Source organism: Megascapheus bottae, chromosome 10, assembly GCF_031878675.1.
Source record: "Megascapheus bottae isolate mThoBot1 chromosome 10, mThoBot2.hap1, whole genome shotgun sequence".
NCBI lineage: Eukaryota > Metazoa > Chordata > Mammalia > Rodentia > Geomyidae > Megascapheus > Megascapheus bottae.
The window spans coordinates 33,889,943-33,911,721 of NC_143518.1; the positions used below are offsets into that span (position 1 = coordinate 33,889,943).

The following is a 21,779-nucleotide window of genomic DNA, read 5'->3' on the forward strand; positions in this document are numbered from 1 at the left end:
GCTTTTCACTTTCTAACAATTCTGATGGCTAGAAAAATCTTGTAGGTAGGACCAGAAGCTGTTTTCCTATCACCTGTTCCTGCTTTCAGGGTATAGGGCTCTTATCTACATGAGAACTTACCAGAATTTGAAGGTGGCTTAGCAAGAGATTGGTCCTCACAAGTGTTGAGAAGGGTGCCTAGACCAACTCTGCAACACTTTCTCTTCCATGATTTCAAAAGAAGGGGTCTTTTGAGAATAATGTTTTCAGGTCATTGAATCTTCAGCCATAGAAAGGATCATGAAGATCATTTAATTTGCTACTCTTTCTTCACAAGAAAAACCGAGACCAAAGTTAGTGCATTCACATTCTAACTGCAACCCATTACATGCAATCAAGCATGAATATGTCCCACTTGTGGCATTACATCAGCATTCAAAATGTTTTGTATTTTGGAGAGATTCAACTTCCAGATTTTTAACTTAAGGATGCTCCCTGAGATAACTTTATAGGTAAACCAGAGTCCCTAAGACTCTTGGAGCCTAGGGGAACACAGAAAATACTTTGGGAAATCATTCCTAAGCAAACTAATGATCATCTTTTGCAAAAATTGCAAGTAGAGGCCCCCAAAAGATGGACAGCCACAAAATGAGATTCCAATGGTGAAAATGTACCCAATAAGTTAATCAGGTTGTTGGGATTTTTTTCCCCCCTGAGAAAATCTGAACAAAAGATTTGAGATTTGCTCATTTCTTTGCAGTGTTGCCATGCTGACAGTAATGGACTGAGGTTTGAAAGCAAGCAAGAAAGGCAAAATGACAAGCAAGAGATTGCAGGGATTTATTGAATATGTGCTAATTAAAGAGAGTAAATATGGTTCTTTCCCAGCCTCAGCTGAAGGTGAATTAGTCCAAAAAGAACTGAGCAAACCAAATAAATATTACATTTATTTTCTTTATGGTCACATAGGCATTGAAGAGAAAATGCTCTGAAGGCATTTATAACCTAGTTGAAAAGATAAAACAGATACAATGTTTAGAACACAGTGAATCAACAATTCTCAACCAAGGGTGACTGTGACCACCAGAGAACATCTAGAGATGTTTGGCGAATTTGCAGTGGTCGCAACCACTGCAATGGGGCCATTGACAAGTAGCAAGCCAAAGTCAGGATGCTACTAAACATCCTATAGTGTACAAAACCATCCCCCACCAAGAAAACTGATTGGGTCTGAAAATCTAAAAATGTAGTGACAAGGTTAAAAAATCCCATGTTTAATAAATCATGGCTAAAAAATGAGTTAAATACATTGATTTCAATTTATTAGGTGTAGGTATGTGCCGATAACTTTTATAGCTCTCAGAAATTAAAGATAAATAAGACATGTCTCCTCAAGCAAGACATTATAAAAATACATGATGGAACATGATCCTAAATTAAGCCGGGTGAGTGTTTCAGGATAGCGTGAAAAGAGTGAATGTTATAGGTCAGCATTAGTCAGAAAACAAAAGAGATGAGTCCCACTCCTCATCTTGGAAGAAAGTGACATTTGGATAGATAGGTTGGCAGGTGAGCAGACTGAGCTAAGAAGCCTCATGAAGAGAAATCCACAAAGCAAATTTACCTCTGGTCTTCCTGCCTCACAGCCTGCTGGCAGAAACTAAAAAAGGTGATAATCTGAACACTTTCACATCCCACCTCTATTCCACAATGCCTGGATCAGGGGTTGTAGTGAATATGAATCAGAAAATTACAATAAAAATAAGAACTATTTGATGATCACTCGCTTCATGCCATATACTTGCTTACTAATTAATCTATAATGTATCATTTAATCCTCAACTACAACCATACAAAGTACCTGGTATTAACACTTCTTAAATGAGGAAACTGACTAAATGAATGAATAAATGAGCCCATGAGTCAACAAAGAACCAGCTAGAACAGCTGTGTTGTGACTTAGATTAACCTGGTATCTTTTCTACGGTTCCCTGCATTTCCATCCTGCCCCATCTCTCAGCATATCCACACACATGCACCCATATGTCCAAAGCAGATGTGTACAGAGGGTAGATGGTGGTTCTGCAAGGGTCTTTAAGGCTATTTTAGCATTGTCACTATGCCCAGAACCTCCCAGAATGTGTGCTGGCTAGAAGCTAGCACCACAAAAAAGAACCAGAGAAAGGTGACTGCTCTAGAAGAAGGCAAGGAGCGCCTGGTCCATGAGAGAACAAAGCAGAAGCACACACAGCTTCTTTTCAATAGCACATTTAATATACTCTGTAATTATGTGATAAAAATCCCACTGGCAACTGCTGTTCCCAGAGCAGCACATTACCACCATCCAAATATTTCTCAGTCTCTAAATAATAGGGTAGTTTTACAAAGCATGTATCTGCAGCAGCTGCAAACAGCACAAATGGGTGCTGCTTAATTCCTTCTATTTATACAGTTTTCCTACCATTTATAGGATGCTCTTGGGGCTTTACTTCCTAGGATCCAAGCAATCACAGAATGAGATAGGTCACCTTATCTTATCAACCCTGGTCAACTTATCTCCATCATACAGCCACAAAAATTAAGACTCAAAGAGGCAAGGTAAATTGCCTTATGGCCATACAGTAACTATCTTGCCTGGTAGTGAAGCCATGTTTCAAATGTTGTGGTCAGCCTCTTTCAGTAGGCAATTTTCATTCTCCTTTCCTTTCCCACTTACGTACAGACAATATCAAGGTATACTTGTATGTCAATGAAAGTTCACTATAATAACAACAACAGTTATAGAACTAGTATTTTCCTTCTTTTCCAAAGCTTACCTATTCTGAGGTTGCCCAAAGTTATCTGTACAAGGCTAGAGAGAAAATTATTAGGCTACACAAGACCTGTTTTCTGTATCACAACCACTCATCTATGCCTTTGTTCTACAAAAGCAATCACAGACAAATGGTTGTGATTCCAATAAACCTTCATAAACACAGGAGTATAGAACTAGCTCACCAATTCCTGAGTCAGATGAACAAATCATTCTACCCCTCATAAATCAGACTAACCTACCAAAGCCAGATCTATAAAAAAGGAAGCAGAATAGGAAATATGGCTTCTTTTCTTAAAAATGGAAAATAGGCTTAAAAGGTTTCCATTTACCTCCCTTTCTGGAAGCTCCATGAATTTCAGATTTCTTTGTTGTTGTTGTTTATTGTAATTACTAGAAGGGTTACAGTGAATTTCAGATTTTTTTTTGTCAGTTCTGGGCTTGAGCTCAGGGCTGAGCACTGTCCTTGGACTTCCTCAAAGCTAGAGCTCTACCACCACTTCTAGCTTTTTTCTATGTATGTGGTACCGAGGAATTGAACCCAGATCTTCATGCATGCTTGGCAAGTACTCTACCACTAGGCCAAACTCCTGGTGAATTTCAGATTTCTTAATCCTACTCCATCTGCTGGCTGAACATTATTTCCCATCCATACTCCCCATATCCAACCCTTTGTTTTCTTTTCCTCTGTTCTTGCTGCCTGTTATTGGTCTAGCTTTCTCTAAAAGGCATTCTGCTCTAGCTTTGCCTCTCAACAGGTAAACAGCTGAGTCCCAGCTCCCTCACAGAGGACCTGTCTTCACTTAAACAGCAGGGACATTAACTCTAATGCAAAAATGAACACGGGAACACAACAGTGGTGTTTAAACAAGTGTAAGAAAAACTCTTTAATTTTTAACCTCTTTTATAAGAACATCTTACTTTCCAAGTTGTGTCCTTCCTAGTACCCATCCACTTTATAGTCACTCTTTATGAAGTGGGGGAGAGAAGGAGGAGGAGAAAAAGAAAAGAGGAGGAGGAGGAGGAGGAGGAAGAGGAAGAGGAGGAGGAGGAGGGAGGAATAAGAGCCAAGATCATTTTTAAAGTAGGTCCTGCATTCAAATGCCACAGTAAGTTCCACTCCTCATTAACTAAGCATCCTGATCATCTATTACAAATGCAGGATCACTTGTTAAACACTCCTAAAATAAAGCTCAAGTTGATCTCACACCTGGGAGAAATGAAGTATTGTGTATTTAAGCTCAATCATGCCTGGTACACACAGTTAAAAAAATATTTGCCTGGTAAATATAGGAATAATCATGAAGAACCAACATTCTGTCCTCTTCATTCTCCTTCATTATGAGGCTAACCAATAGATATGTTTCATCTCCATGACCAACTTATTAGCAATGTGACTTCTAGCCATACCTTATTTGTGCTAAAAGATATACTACGAAACAGTCTCGATGCCTTGTGTCATTCAACCTTTTAAATATTAGGTTATAGAGAGAATAGATACCTTCTCCAGTTCAGCAAAATTCTCAGATAAAATTTAATAGCTTCTTCTCAACCAGTCCTACCCTATAAACAAATCACCATCCATTCACATCCCAAACAAGCATCCATAACCACACATGTGCACATTTAGTCATCAGATAATTGCAGCAACACCAGCTCAGTGATTTAGATTCATAATAGTTTCTAGGAATTCAGAAAGCCTGTGCTTGATATATACATTCTATTCCTCCCCCTTATGTAAGTCACTCAAACAGATGGAAGCAGCTGCACTGATGAAAAGCTGGGACTTCACACTACAGGGCAAGAAACACTAATACAGAATGTGTCTGAGACAGACACAGAATGGTACCCAAGGGGAAGGACACAAAACACTTTCCTCCCAGATCCGTCAGTGAGCTATGCTCATATTAACTAAGTTACTCTGACATCCATTGGCCAGTTGCTGGACTTACGTTTATATTCACTCAGTACCTCAATATAGAGGAAATAAAAACATGAGTCAGTGTTATTCTCTCCACCCTCAAAAGCCTGATATTCAAGCCTCCCAATCAAAAGATGGATGAAAACTAATAGGAGTGATATAAACACAAACCCATAAGTGACCTAAAAGTTTTGGGGCTGGGAGGGTTAAAGAGAAGTAGAATTTATGTAAAGACCAGGAGACAAGATAGAAAATAGTATTGTGGAAATCCATTTGTAAGGTAAAGCAGCATAAAGAAAGTGGAAACACAGGTAGAGACATTGTCCAAGGCCAGATTACATACTTACATTCTTTAAGGCTATATGAAGGAGCTTTCATTGCAATGAGAACATAGGTCAGCCTCTGAAGACTTGAAATAGAGCAAGTATCAAAGACAAAATTCGTATCTGTAGAAAGACCACTTTAGCTAAGTTGCAGAGGAACAGACGTGAGCACAACAAGATGAGGCTGCTAGAGAGATCTAAACTAGGCTCCCAGGACTTGTGATGGCAATGACTACAATATGTAACTTTTGCTTTGTAACATGCATTTCTTTTTCTTTCTTCTTTTTCTTTCTTTTTTCCCCTGTGTGGGTCCTGGGGCTTGAACTCTGATCTTGGGTGCTAATCTTGAGCAAGAAGCTATGTAGCCTACACTGGCTTAGAATCTGCCATCTTCCTGCCCCGGACAACACCCCCCCCTCCCCCCCGCCTACCTCAAGTCCTGGGACTTGTAGCATGCACTATCACATCTGGCTTTTCTGTATGTGTAGGGGTGTGTGTGTGTGTGTGTGTGTGTGTGTGTGTGTGTGTGTGTGTGTATGTGTGTGTGCAGTTTTGGAGATTAAACTCAAGATCTCAATTGTGCTAGGCTCTGTCACTGAACTATATCCCCAGGCTCTTTAACTCTAAGACAGGGTGTCATAATACAGCCCAAGCAGACCTTTGAACTCATGATCCTACTTCCTCAGCCTCACAAGTGCTACATTAAGCTTTGAGAGAGAGAGAGAGAGAGAGAGAGAGAGAGAGAGAGAGAGAGAGAGAGAGAGAGAGAATTCAAGGTTATGTGAGGTAGGATATGAAAACTCCCTGAAGTAAAGTGGAGCCTATTTTTACATCTTGGGATATATACAACGAAATAGCATCTTTTGCCACATAGATTAGTATCTCAATTGATCCACTACCACTGCCAGGACTGCTATCAGCTCTCTCTAAAAAAGAGAAGTTATTCAGAAAGTAGACACAAAGTCAAGTTCTTAAGTCATAATGAATAATCTGTGGGGTAGTCTACATATCCAGTTTTTTAAGAAGGCAGTACACCCATTGATTATCTTCTCTGACATGGTTCCCTCATTCCTTTTCATAATATTGAATCTCACTTCCTAAAAGTTACTTCAAAAATAGATACTATGGAGGCAATTTCCAGGGAAATTTCTACTCCCTGGTCCCAGCTATGCTTTGTACAGAGAAACTATAGCATTGACCAGTGATAGACCCAGATAAAAAAAATTCTACATACTAAATCCTTTCTGGTCCAGGACTTACTCCACTGTATCACCTGGATGGATGACACAACAGATGGGCATACAAGCATGAGATGGAGAAATAGACCACTTAACAACCTCTTAAAACTTTAAAACCCATCTCCTTTAGCCAATTAAAAATTTCATAGGGAATATTCTTTTCTGTGTCAGCAAAAACAGACCTGAGACCACAGAAATGAGCAGTTTCTCTGATGGATTCAGGCTAAATGATTCAGACTTCCTGCTCAATCATCATGAAGATATCTTGATTCAAAGCACAGGCACTGTTATCTCCTCTAAGAAAGACTACCATATAGTGACTCCTTTATAGCAGATAAACTTTAATCCCATCTAAGAATAGGAAGGAATCAGGTTCCAGGGACAAAGACAATCAATCACAGCAATTGATATTTCCCCTCTCTTTGGAGAATCCCTGATTATCTACAAGTCATCTTCTCAAGTCCCCTCTTAAGAATTCTTCAGAGGTACTAAATGAAAGGATCTCTAAGATATGGCAACAAGAGCTTTATCTTGTATGATTGTTGTTCTTAATGTATTGTTATTTCTTGTCTCTTTTTTTGCCCTTTTGTTAATCTCATATTGTTATTTTATCTGACTTTGTTACCTAGTATATTGTATATGTTTATTTGTTTATTTGAAATAGGAAAGGGAAGGGGAGGAAACAAGATGATTGGGAGGGGGTGATGGGAGGAATATGGGAACAAAAACATGTAGGGGTATCAATGTGTGAGAAGTAATGTACCTACTACCTGATGAATGTAACTATAACCCCAACATTACCCCAACAAAAAAATAAATGAATAAATCTTTAAAAAGGCGGGGGAGGGGCTGGGATTTTGGCCTAGTGGTAGAGTGATTGCCTAGCATACAGGAAGATCAGGGTCCAATTCCTTGGCACCACATACATAGAAAAAAGCCGGGGGGGGGGGGGGGAGTGTATAGCAAAAACACTTCTTAGCAGAAAGAACAGCGCAGGAGGAATTTCAATACCAAATTTTAGACTCTATTACAGAGCTATAATAATCAAAACAGCTTGGTACTGGCACAAGAACAGGCCTGAAGACCAATGGAATAGAACTGAGGACCCAGATATTAACACACAGACCTATGGCCACCTAATCTTTGATAAGGGAGCCAAAAAAGTAGAATGGAAGAAAGACAGCCTCTTCAACAAGTGGTGCTGGCAGAACTGGTTAAGCACCTGCAGAAAACTAAAGTTGGATCCTTCTTTGTCACCCTGCACTAGAATTAACTCCAAATGGATCAAAGACCTTGAGGTAAAAGCTGACACACTGAAAACTTTACAAGAAGGAATAGGAGATACACTAGGCCTCCTTGGCACAGGTCGAAACTTTCTTAATAAGGACCAAGAAACACAACAAATCAGAGAAAGGCTGGATAAGTGGGACTGCATTAAACTGCAGAGCTTCTGTATGGCAAAGGACATAGCTAGTAAATTAATTAGGAAGCCTACAGAATGGGAGAAGATCTTCACTAACCATACAACGGACAAAGGCTTCATATCTAAAATATATCAACAGCTCAAAAAATTGAATCACTCCAAAACTAATTTCCAAAGTAACAACCAACCCATTAAAAGATGGGCCAAAGACTTAAAGAGAGTCTTCTCTGAAGAAGAAATAAAAATGGCCTATAAACACATGCAGAAATGCTTGACATCTCTGGTCTTAAAGAAATGCAAATCAAAACAACTCTAAGATTCCACCTCACTCCAGTTAGAATGGCCAGGATCAGGAAAACTAATAACAACAGATGCTGGAGGGGATGTGGCCAGGAGGGATCACTACTACACTGTTGGTGGGAGTGCAAACTCATTCAACCACTATGGAAAGCAGTATGGCAGTTCCTCAAAAGACTAAACATAGAGCTCCCCTATGACCCAGCAATTCCACTATTTGGCATTTACCCAATCGTCCAGAAACAAGGAAATACTAAATCCACTAGCACAACGATGTTCATTGTAGCACTATTTACCATAGCAAAGGTATAGAACCAACCCAGATGTCCCTCAGTTGATGAGTAGATCAACAAGATGTGGTATTTATACACAATGGAATTCTAGGCTGCTGTCAGAAAGAATAGCATCACCCCAATTGTAAGGAAATGGAAAGACTTAGAAAAAATCATATTAAGTGAACTAAGCCAGACTCAAAGGAACATAGGCCTAATAGTCTCCCTCATATTTCATAATCAGTAGAAACCTTGGGCTCTCCTAGCAGAGATTTACAATAGAACAAAATCTAAAGACGTTAGGCCAAATAGTATGACACTAAATGTAAGGACCTCCAGGATAAGGAAACAAAAGCCATATAATGAGTGATTGTTGTCCTTAATGTACTATGTTATTGCTCATCTCTTTTGTCATCCCTTGGTTATCTCATTTTGTTACAATATTTCACCTTGTTATCTGATATATTTTATATGTGCTTAATTGGTTATTTGAAATTGGATAGGGAAGGGGGGAAATCAAGATAAGCAGCGGGGAGGGTGGAAGGGAAATGGGGACCATGTCATGAGAAAGGGTATCAATGTTTGTGAAGTTAGGCACCTTCTAGCTGGTGAATATAATGTAAACCTTCTATTAATCACAATTAAAAATTATAAAAAAAAGAAAAAAGAAAAAAGCCGGGGGTGGGGGTGGGGATGAGGGAGGGAAATGGGAACAAAAACATGAGAAGGGGTAGCAATGATTGCTAAGAAATGTACCTTCTATCAAAAAAAAATTTTTTTTAAAGAAAAAAGCCAGAAGTGGTGCTGGTCAAGTGGTAGAGCTCTAGCCTTGAGAAACTCCAAGGACAGTGCTCAGGCCTTGAGTTCAAGCCCAGGGCTGGCAAAAAAAAAAAAAAATCCTCAGGATGGGTAATGTCACTCTAAACCAAGACAGCACTTTATAAAGCACAGAGGAAGGGTAACAGAAGGACTATAGCAGAGACACCAAATTTCAAGGTTTTCTGGACAAAATTCTCCCTGCTTTCTGGTGTTAGGCCCAGGGCCTCACAAAACAGTTTGTGCAATCTGTTTTCATGGTTCTAAGGAGGATCGGTTATAGACAACCCAGGGTGCAACAGAGAGCCCTCTCTCTACATGTCAGGACAGCTGTGAGGGAAGGCAAATGGATTATGTCCGGATTATTTCTGGTCCTCATTTAGGACTAGAGGAGAAGTTTCAAAAGACAAGCTCTAGGCTATGCATCTATGGAAGGTCATAAGAGTGAGATCCATCCCATATCCACAGGTGAGTGTCTGTACACACACAGATAGTCTCATACATAAGCCTTCACTTTAGATGACCAGTAGTTAGTTTCCCTGGAAACACCCCAACTTTGGATGAAGCAGTTCTGGGAAAGGAATGTCAGATGGCCAGTCACTTTTTCTCCCAATACACAGATGCAAAGCCCAAAACTCAGGAAGTGGAATAGGTTTTTTAAGATTTGCATAGGGAAAGCCACCATCACTTGGCTGCCACCACTACCCAGTGCCTCCTCCACAAAGCAAATGGGCATCAACTGCCCTCAAGAGCATAGAACCAAAACAGTAATTTACATATTGGTTAATTTGCATTTGCTACAGAATTCATAGTTCCTAATGTCAAGTGGGTAAATCAAACAATTAAACCAGTCTACTGCAGTTGTCCTCAAACCCAGAATTATGTGTGTTAGCCACAAAATACTAAATGTTAAAACCAATTTATTCAATTGCATCTCTGCATAGGAGTACCTGCGGCTGGCTATTATGGTTCATGTTTTGTTAGAACTCAATGTAAAGGCGGGAAAATTTACAAGGGGACGGACATACACGGACACACACACACATACACACACACAAACACAACCCATGTTTTGCTGCCCTATATCATCAGAGAAACTGTCAGGTGTTCCAGCCTCCCAGACATACCTCACGTAAACTCCAAGAACTACTCAAAGCTCACAATTTCATATACCTCTATACTTGTCAGAAGGGCTTGGAAAAACATGGTAGGAAGCATAAGGAAACAGGTATTAGCCAGCTCTATTAGTATGCTGATAACCCTCAGCAAAATGGGGTCACATCACCTATGAGGCCTTACAAAAGTTTAACAAATTAAACAAGTGTGAGGAAGTAGTCACAACTGAGCAGCTTAGCAGATAGGATGATGGGACAGTACCAGTCAAGGACTATCATTTAAGGACAGCTTTGCAAGACTCAAGAGAGTAAAATCTTCTGTCCAGTCTCCTGCTTCAAGTCTCAGATAATGCTGGAAAGGGCTTGATTAGTCCCTTTGAGGCAGGAGCTACAACCTTCTACAATGAGGCAGCAGGACAACTGGAAGACATTGTAGAGAATATTTTCACCTTATTTTGCTGATCAATCCATGTTAGCTGAGTGGCTATGTTTTATGGGACATTATGCATAAGAGTAACCCTGACTCTGCCCTTCAGTTATTTATTGACCAGCTGGGAAAACAATGCTCCAAACACGGAATGCTTTTGTCAGATCTCTTGCCCTCTCTCTGGCCAAACAGAACACACCTAAACAGAGAAATTCTGAGCAGACAGTTTCCAGCAGTCTCCAGTGTACAATCTAAAGACTGACAATGAGTGTGTCTGATCTGCTATTGACTTCCCAGGGCCAGCAAACTGCAACATGGGGAAGCTGCTTGATAAATATTAGGTTAACAAATGAATCCAAAGAGTAGGAGCTACACTTGAGTGGGAGAAACACAATCATGTGGAGATCTGCTGCTCATAGACACCAAATAGGACACCCATTCCGAAAGCCTACAAAGGGAAACTACAGTGTCCTTTGGGCCTTGAGGGCCTCCTTCCTCCTGGCTTCAAAAGCCAGGAAAGGGCCAGGTTTATGGCCTTGTGGTAGTGTGCTTGACCACTATGCACGAAGCCCTGGGTTCGATTCCTCGGTGCCACATACACAGAAAAAGCCGGAAGTGACTCTATGGCTCAAGTAGCAAAGCACTAGCCTTGAGCAAAAAGTGTCCAAGGACAGTGCCCAGGCCCTGAGTTCAAGCCCCAGGACTGGCAAAAAAAAAAAAAAAAAAAAAGCTAAGGCAGCAAGACTAACTCTGGACCTCACATCATCTTTAGTGTCTCTAGAGATTGACTCTTGTCTCAAATTTCTTGAAAGCAGCCCTGGAAATGTATATGAATCAGACTTTCTTGCCTGTCAGTTACTGTAACCCTGCCTCCTGCTCTCTCTTCTTTATCCAGGATGAGAGCACAAAAGGTTAGACTGTCAACAGCCTTACACTAATCAGAAAGTTTAAAGCCTCAGCACCTCTAATTCATATGCAGATGCCTCTGAGACTGGAAAATAAGAAGGCCATCAGGGAAGATTATAGGCCTGACAACTCACTGTGTAATTAAAATGTCATTCTCACCCAGCATTCCCCAGCTCCCTCTCAAATCCCCTGCAGGAGTATCACTCTTCCCACACCCTTTGCTCATCCTCGCCTTCACATTTTACCTGGAGGGGGTTGCACTAGAGTCCAGCCAGTGGGCCCATTATGCCTCCTATACCCACCACCACCACAAGCACAATGACAACCACCACCACACAGCAACAGCAGCTGATGAGAACTGCAGCATTCTCAGGGAGATGCACAAATCTGCCCTCTTTGTGATCCAAGTGCTGCCAAATTTTCCTGGCCCAGTCCTGAAGAACAGCCAGGGGAGAATACAACTTAAACTGAGGATGAGATGGGATGGCATCTCATTTCCTCATACACACAGAGGCAGGGTAGGGACCAGAAGAGTCCTTATTTTGTACCTAAGAATATGTTTTCAGACTAGGTATTTTGTTTCCTCACTCAGCAAAGTGACACTTGGGACCACTGGCAAATGGTGGTGGAAAAGAGCTCAAAGAGAGAAATTCAGGAAATCTAGACTATAGGTTTAAGCTTAAGGGGTCCAAACAAGCCCATTTCTTCTCTCCTAAAACTGAAAAGGACTGGGTGAGGAGAACTCTAAGTGGTCCAACTGCTGGTCTGTGTCTCAAACCTGTTCTTCATGGGGACTTCATTTGCTTCTTGGGGACATTTTTAGGGGTTCATTTGTTCCATTTCACAGGGTCTCACATCTGAGATTTTCCAAGTCAAAAGCAGCTACACTAGAAACCACAGCTGCCAGTATGACCCACTATCAAAAGCCTGTGTTCCATAATCCTCCCTCGGCAGATCTGTGTTCCCCTCAGCCACCCTCCACTGCACACAGGGACATAAAAGGGACAGAGACATCCTACTAGGTTAAATATATCCCTTCCCCCAAACCTGAAAGAGTTTCTACCCTTTGTTTCCTCCTATTTACCCAAAACATCATATTTCAGGTTTGTCTGTGTGTGGTCTTTACATTGGCCAGAAAATTCTCATTAAAGCAAGACTATTTCTAGATTACATACTATATAGCATCAAAAACAGGAAGTGGAGCTGTGGCTCAAAGAGGTAGGGCGCCCAAAACAATGCTTTAGCTGTTAAGTATTATTCAATGACATGGACTCTGCCACCAGAGAGTGCATTTTGTTCAGAAAAGGGGGTCGGGGAAGACTTGCACTAGTGGCCCTAGAGACTGAGTTCTTTCTTAGAACAGAAAGGGACAAGGAAAAGAAAACCTCCAATGACTTTCTCCACTACTTCATTCAAGTTCTCCTCTTGTCATAAATGGAAAATTAAAAGCTGTTGTCTGTACCAGCAGAAAAACTGGGTAAGAAAAAGGAAGAGGAAAAGGCCATGGTGGACCTCCAGCCTCCTCTATCATAGATTCAGTGGGTCAGTAAATTGTTACTGACCACATGCTAAGTGCCACCCAGTCTGTTCCCTTTGTCTTTATGAAAACTTTACAATTATTTAAGAGCTTACTATAAAAAGAAAACCATAATGTGTGTATGTGTATTTTTTGGGGAGGAGGGGAATGGTCATGGGGCTTGAATTCTGGACCTGGGCATTCTCTCTGAGCTCTTCAGCTCAAAGCTTGAGCTCTACCACTTGAGTCACAATGCCACTTCTAGTTCTTTGGTGATTAATTGGCAATAAGAATCTCAGACTTTTGTGCCCAGGCTGGCTTTGAACTACAATCCTCAGATGTCAGCCTCCTATAGCTAGGATTACAGGCATGAGCCACCAGCGCCTGGCTTCATAATATATATTTTTCAAACACATTTTGCTCTACTACAGCTTGTTTCCCATAGCTTACGTGGTCACAGGACATTCCTCTGGCATCTTTCTAACAACTCTCCCATAAGGGCTGGTACACTCTACTTGCAGCCCAACCCTCACATTGCTGCTTCAGTGTAGCCTATGCCAGTCTGTGGTCCTGAAGGACATGTTCTCTCCTTGCAGTCATCTGTCCCAAACAGTAACAGAGCATCTACCACATACTAGCTGTATGGTACATCTGAAACTCCGACAGCAGAGTTGTCTCCTGCAGATCCCATCTCAATAAATGTCAAACTATTAGAGTTTAATTCACACAAACAGCTTGGTATCAGCCATCCCAATGAAGAAACAAAACCCACCTAAATAGATGGGAACCTTCAATATCATTATTAGTCAGTCCCTCCTACTTCCTTTGTTAGTATCAAGCATGTTGCCTTCCACCCCACGGCAAACAACAAATTTCTGTTTGACAGTTTTCATTTCCACCTCTTTATACATGTGAACATGTGAACAGTGAAAAAGTGAGGTCCTAGCCTGAGAAATGTTATCCTTTCCACGTTTCAGTTCTGAAATTCCTTAAACAAGAAAGTACTGGTTTTTTTTTTTTAACTTCTGTACTTTTTGCCTTCTATATAAATTTGTTTGGGGGAGAGTAGGGGAGAACACAGAAATGGTGGTACAGAGGTGACTTAATGCAGCAGTGATACTGGCTAGATACTACGGTGAAAATGAACTATATGCTCCGCCACCATCTTGGCTCTTCATCCTTCACACAAATGCCCAGTGAAGCCACAGAAACCATCCCTGCTAAAGAGCAGGAGTTGCCACAGCCCCAGGTTGAAACAGGGTCTGGAACAGAATCTGACAGTGATGAATCAGTACCAGAGCTCGAGGAACAAGACTCCATACAAGCAGCCACACACCAAGCCCAATTGGCAGCAACAGCAGAAATTGATGAAGAACCAGTCAGTAAAGCAAAACAAAGTCAAAGTGAAAAGAAGGCACGAAAAGCTATGTCCAAACTGGGTCTTCAACAAGTTATAGGGATTACCCTAGGGTCACTATCCAGAAATCTAAGAACATCCTCTTTGTCATCACAAAACCCGATGTCTACAATAACCCATCTTCAGATACCTACATGGTTTTAGGGAAGCCAAGATTGAATTTCTCAGCAGCTGCTAACTATGCTTGCTGAGATAATCTTCAAAGTTCAGGGTGACGCTGTCTCAAACTTTCAAGAAAACACAGACTCCAACTGTACAAGAGGAGAGTGAAGAAGAGGTTAATGAAACAGGTGTGGAAGGTAAGGACATAGAATTGGTCATGTCACAAGCAAATGTGTCAAGAGCAAAGGCAGTTCGAACCCTGAAGTGATACTGTAAATGCTATAATGGAATTAACAATGTAACCATATGAAAACAAGGACTTTTTCTGTGTGTCTGTGTTTCAAGAGGGTAACTGAAGCTTGGTTTGAAATTTGTACTGTTTCTATCATTAATAAAAAGAAAACGAACTGAACAACTTGTGGGGGTGAGGAGGGAAAAAACTGGGAGAAAATGAGAGGTGACACTGTTCAAAAAGAAATGTACATATTACCTGATGTACATATTACCTGATTTACATAACTATAACTCCTCTGTATATTACCTTTGCAATAAAAAAGAAAAATGTGAAAGTAATTGCCAATACACTATTCCTAATATACCCATTCCCTTTACTGAATATTTTCTATATACTAGGTACCATATTAAATGTTCTATATATCATTTCACAGAATCCACAGAGAACTCTACTTTGACCCCTCTCATACTCGCATTTCACTAGTTATATAAATATAAATATATACTTATTATATTTATATAAGTATAAATACACTTAGATTTATATAAATATATAAATTTATTTAAATGTTGGAGATTCTGGGGTCTGACTTCAGGCCACTGTGCATGCCAGGCAGGCACTCTGCTACTTGAGTCATACCTACAGCCCTTTTTGCACTTTTTTTTGCCAGTCCTGGAGCTTGAAGTCAGAGTCTGAGCACTGTCCTTGGGCTTTCTCAAGGCTAGAGCTCTACTACTTGAGCCACAGTACCATTTCTGGCTTTTTTCTATACATGTGGTACCGAGGAATTGAACCTGGGTCTTCGTGCATGCTAGGCAAGCACTCTACCACTAGGCCAAACTCCCCGCACTGCACTGGTTATTTTTTTAGATAGGAAGGCTCTCACTTTTTATACAGGCAAGCCTGTATCAAAATCCTATTTTCAGTTTTTCATGTAGCTGGGACAACAGATGCACAGGATCATTACCCAGTTTTTATACTGGTTGAGATTAGCAATCTAAGATTTTTTTTGGCCTGAGTTGGCCTTAAGCCATAGACTCTGCCTCATGAGTAACTAGTAACTAGGAGTACAGGCTTGAGCCACCCTGTCCTGAACAGGAAGCAAATTTTGTAATAATCGTAGACCTAGGAGGTTGTGTGGCAGCTTCTATGGTCAAGGATTTCCTATACCACTAGCACAGGAATCCAATCCAGACAGGCCTCCAGGGAGCAGTGAGGTAGGACTGTACCAGGTATCCAAACAGCTTTCCAGATACAGCTCCACAGTAAACTCCAGCTCCTGCAAGCTCACTTTTTCACTGATTTATGCCAACCCAATTTCAAACTCCTCTTCTAGGATAAAAATGCCATTCTATTTTCTCAAAGCATTTCTCTATCCCCAATCCCCAAGGACAGCCAAGGGCTGTTGGCGAGACACTGTCTCAGACCCACAATCCCAGACCAGAGGTACACAGAACACTGACAACCTTGCCAAGTTCTGGAAATAGTTTTCATGTGTTCTTTTTCATCACTTGTGAGATCAACTAAGAAAAAAGGACCATTTTCATTTCCAAAGAGTCCCTCTGGAACAGAGCACAAACCTTGAAAGGTTACAGGGAACTTTTCCACAGACACAAAACAGGGAAGTAGAAACCACAGTGCCCTTTGAGAAAATGACTCAAAACAAGAAAAGGGGGGCCCAGACATATTATTTAACATGGGAAGGATTCTCACCAGTCAAAGAGAAGGGCTCTCACCCAACCTAACCCCACAACCCATAGCCAAGGCCTAGCCTGCCTCTCTGCAACCCAGGCTGGAAAGCACAATCCTACCAAACTCCTAACAGCTGCGAGAGAAGACTATATTCTCTATTAAAGTAGTAATGGCTATTTGGTTCCTATTTTGTATCAGTAAGGAGGAGGAAAGAACAGGAATATATGGAGAGCTAGGACCATGGTAATTGGGAAGTTGGAATCAAGCTTGAAAAACAGATGGAAATGAAAAGAGGAGTCTGAGCTGGTTAACAGGAAGATATATGTGGGATCTTTATTTAAGGCTATGCATGGGGAGCTCTGCAAGCACAGTGTATATCTGACACTTGTTGAAGTGACAGCCCTGGATCTCTGCAGAGCCTGTGAGACAGCGGCCTCGGCAGCTGTGTCACACTCCAGTAAGCTGGCAGCTTTGCTGTGGCTCCCCAGGCAAATCCTTGCCAATAGCTCCAACAGAAGAGTAACCTCTTAATTGAAAAGAAAAGGAGAAAGGTATATTAAAAAAAAATCCACTTAGAGATGGGAAACACAGCAGCCAAACCGAGCTAATATTCAGCAGTAAGGGTAAGGAAGACATGGCCAAAGCTTTAGGAGAGAAATGGGGAAGAAATAGTATAATTCTGACTTTAATTCTGAGAAATAAGATAGTCTGCTCCCCTTTTCCCTGGCTGTCACTGAAACCAGGAAAATCCTTAGGGAATTTTCAGGAAAAGAAACTGACATCCAAACCAAATACAGATGGGAAGCCAAGCGACTTCAGTATTTTGGCTGCTCTTCAGAAATTAGTAAATGGTAAGGAAGAAAAGAAAGCACAGATTACAAGTTAATATTATCTGTCAGCGCAATTTTTGGATTTGGGGGTTTGTTTTGTTTTGTTTAGGGGGAGGTTCTTTGCAATGCCTAGTATCAAATCAAAGGTCTCATGCATCCTAGGCAGACCACTGAGCCACAGTGCCCTATTCTTAGCCCTCATCAGCAAAGTCCTTAAATACTCTCTTCATTTTACACTCAGATTGTTTACTTAGCTCCCTTTCCAGCCCTGGACATTCCTTCTTTATCTTTTCAACAGTTTCAGAACCAACAACGAAGAGCTTCACCCTTTAAAGTCAGGGAAGCAGGAGAAAATGAGGGAGTGGGCAACATAGTTCAAAAAGAAATGTAGGAGCAATTCCACTACTTGGCATTTACCTAATCATCCACAAACAAGGACATTATAAAGCCAGTAGCACAACAATGTTCATTGCAGCACTATTTACCATAGCAAAGATATAGAACCAACCCAGATGCCCCTCAGTAGATGACTGGATCAACAAGATGTGGTATTTATACACAATGGAATTCTTTTCTGTCAGCTCTCAGAAAGAACGACATCATCCCATTTGTAAGGAAATGGAAAGACTTGGAAAAAATCATACTAAGTGAAGTAAGCCAGACCCAAAGGAACATAGGCTCAATGGTTTCCCCATTTGTAATAATTAGTACAAACTTTCCTAGCAGAGGATTACAATAGCTCAAAACCTAGATACAAAAGGCCATATAGGATGAGGCTAAATGAAAGGATCTCCAGGATATGGAAACAAGAGCTATATAATGTGTGATTGTTGTTCTTAATGTAACATGTTATTTCTCATCTCTTTTGCTGTCCCTTGGTTATTTTCATATTGTTACAGTGTATTACCTTGTTATATTGTATATATGTTTATTTGTTTACATGAAATAGGAAAGGGAAGAGGGGCAAACAAGATAAGGGGAAAGGGTAGGGGGAGGGAAATGGGGACAAAAACTTAAGGGGTATCAATGTATATGAAGTAATGCACCTTCTATCTGGAGAATATAACTGTAACCCTTCTAATAATTACAATATTTTTAAAAAGAAAAAAGAAGAGCTTGCAGTAGAAACTAAATATATAGGAAGTAATATACATTCAAAAAAAAAAGAAAGAAAGAAAGAAATATAGTGGCTGGGAGCGTGAACTAATGGTAGAGTGTATGCCTAGCATGCATGAGGCCCCGGAGTTCAGTGAACTAGAAAAAAAAAAAAAAGACCTAGAAAGAAATGACATCAGGTAGATAGCATAAACCAGTACACAAACATTTGAATCCCCTAGAGGACTTGTCACACACAGATTTCTGGACTCCACATTTCTGACTTGGTTGGCTATTGGTAAGACTACATTTCTAGCATGTTCCTATGTAAACCTGGTGATACTGATCTGGGGGTCACACTTTGAAAACCTCTGACCTAGACCACTCAATTCAGAATAAAATTGGCAGACCAAAGAGGATTGTTATTGTTTTGTGCTGCAAATTAAAGCCTAGGCCTTGCACATGCTAAGCATAGACTGTACCAATGAGTGACAACCCTAGCTATAAGATGTAATCACTGACAAAACATTCAAACAGTCCCTAACTTAAAGGGGATAGTTATTTTCTCCCTAATCTGAGTGGCAATAAAACAAAACTTCTTAGTAGAGCCCCAAACCACATCCTGGAAAGCACTTTCGCTTAAATCATCTACTTCTAAGTGATCAGGGTAAAGCCTAGGCTAAACAAATAGCATGATTGAAATGACAATAATTATCATCATTATTAAAAGTAATGGGCCAATAAATCTTCTTGATCCAAAGAATTGAGAACAAATGACAAACCCAAAGAGGTCAATTATAGGATCAATCTGAGATCACTCATTTCCTGTATCAAGCCTCTTCTGTAGAGGAGATAGAGGAGGAAAATTTAACAGACTATCTGAGTGAAAGCTCCAAGAATTTCTGGAATCCCTTATCTTCTCAGCTAGTCCAAAAACCAGATTCCTCAAGCAACTGAGTAAATGAAAAAATACATCCTAGCTGTCCTGAGAGAACTTAGGAATTTTCTCCCACTACACCTCCTGGCTTGAGCCTGGAGGCAGCAGTCTGTAGGTTAAAACCTGGTAATCTCTAATCTATGATGGTAGAGAAATAGGAAGGAACAAGATAGCTGGTAGCCAAAATCAAACCTTGACAACAGTGAAGTACCTTTAAGCAGGAAAGACCACCAAGAAAAAAAAAATACTCAGAGAAAAGTTGAAAAGAAATACTACCCAGGGAATAAGCAAGTTAGCCATTTTGAACAGAGGGGCAGGAAGAACACCACTTGTCTCAAAAGAAATCCAGGAGATTTTCCATCCAGGATGCTGCTGTGTGTAAATTGTCACTGGGATGGGTAACAATGAAATTCTTTAAGATCAAATTTAGGTCAAGGGAGGAACTGTTTTAAACAATGTTGACTGACACGGAGGGTTTAGAGGCATCACTCCATTAGTAAAACACACGGTCCTGAGTTCAAACCCTAGCACTAAACAAATAACTAATAAATATTTTTAAGTTGAATAAGGACAGCTGGCATCTATGGAATATTCTTAGCAGGAGAATTAGCTCTGACTTCCAGCAATGACTCAGTAAAGATCCTTTGCTTGTGGAAACAGATGCTGCTTTCAAAAATCTAATATTTCATTCAAAAATCTAATGTTTCACTCGTCCACTGCTCTCCTCAGCCCCCAGGAATGTTGCCAGTCACTGAGGTACTCAGACTACTTGATGTATTCACAGAAGGAAAACAAGTCTATCAGGCAATAGAGAGAGGTGATAAGACTAGAAGTGTTTTAGCCTGACATGGAAGAGCAAAAAATCCAAAGGGCTAAGATGAAGAAGACAGAAGAAACAGAATCTACAAGGAACTTGCCAGAAAAGACTGGAGAATAGGTCAGACAGACACTGTAAAAAATTAAATTATGTCGCCAGGTTCCGATGATTCACATCTGTAATCCTAGCTACTCAGGGGGATAAGATCGGAGTACTGCAGTTCAAAGCCAGCCCAGAAAGAACATCTGTGAGACTTTTAATCTCTATTTAACCACCAAAAAGCCAAAAGTGAAGCTATGGCTCAAGTAGTAGAGTGCCAGCTTTGAATGAAAAAAAAACTTAAGGATAGAACCTAGTCCCTGAGTTCAAGCCCCAGTACTTGCACATGGCATGTGTGTGTGTGTGTGTGTGTGTGTGTGTGTGTACGCACACACACACACACACTATTTTTATACTGCCAACTATAGAAAAGTAAAATGTCATAAACTCTCTTTTGGTGTAAACTCACAGGCCTGGATTATAATAGGTTGAAAAGTTGCTTTCTAGCCCTGGCCTAGAAGGCCTCTGTGGCCTGGGCCAGCTGTCCCTCCATGCAGCATTGTGTCACCATTTACTGTACTTCTGTAGCTAAGATGGGCCAAACTCATTTATGAATTCCCATCTGTGCCTGATATTACTCAGCCATAAAAATCTTGGCAAGGCTGGCTCTTGGCCAGCCAGCTCTTAAGTTAACAGCTCCTTAGAGAGACTCCAAGATACTTCCAAAGTAGCCATACCCCACCCATTTCCTTTACAGAACTTACCACTACCTTATACAGTAATTATAATTCTTCTCCACTTAAGACATTAAGTTCCATAAGACAACATCCTCAATCATCTTTATGTATCTTTTCTTTCAGTGCCTGTAACACTTTGTCTGATAATAATATTCAAATATTTGTCAATTAAATGCATCTTTGTTGAAACAATGGACACAGTCCAGCTCTTTACATATGAGAAATCTGGTTCCAAATGCAAAAGCACATTAATTTTGTTTCTATATTATACAAACTTTCTTGCTTAAGAATTAGCAGACTACTAACAAAAATACGCCATTTTTTTCTATAATAAATTGTTAGCAGAAGTAAAAGAGCACCTTAAATGTTTTCCATGTTTAAAACAAAGACTGCCTACAGAAGGATATTTTGGATTTATATAATGGGAGTTTCAAGTGATAATTACTGGGCAGGTATTAATAGCGTAGGTGTTCAATACATAAAAAAATCAGTCTTGGAATTTGTTGCTTTTTTTTGAAAGGGACTGTTTTATTTTGAAGGGAGGTTAGTACTACTAGGGATTAAAGCCAGGGCCTCATGCATAATAGACACCCTTCCTTCCTTCCCTTCTTTCTTTCCTTTTTTTTTGCCAGTCCTGGCTTGAACTCAGGGCCTGGCACTGTCCTTGGGCTTTCTTCAAAGCTAAAACTCTACAACATCACTTTCAGCCTTTTCTATTTATGTTGGTACCAAGGAATCCAATCTAGCGCTTCATGCATGCTACACAAGCTCGCTACCATTAGGCCATACTCCCAGCCCCCTCCCCACGTTTTTAAAGATGATAGGTGAGCAC

General features: G+C 40.5%; 1 protein-coding gene and 1 pseudogene across 3 annotated transcripts in view; one reads left to right on the forward strand and one right to left on the reverse strand.

Annotated features, from left to right (window-relative positions):
* The window catches only part of LOC150057882 (carboxyl-terminal PDZ ligand of neuronal nitric oxide synthase protein), a 268,284-nt gene that overhangs the window by 153,544 nt on the left and 92,961 nt on the right, over positions 1 to 21,779 (reverse strand). The gene's annotated exons all lie outside the window — the stretch shown is intronic.
* Positions 14,236 to 14,876, forward strand: LOC150057884 (nascent polypeptide-associated complex subunit alpha pseudogene; annotated as a pseudogene).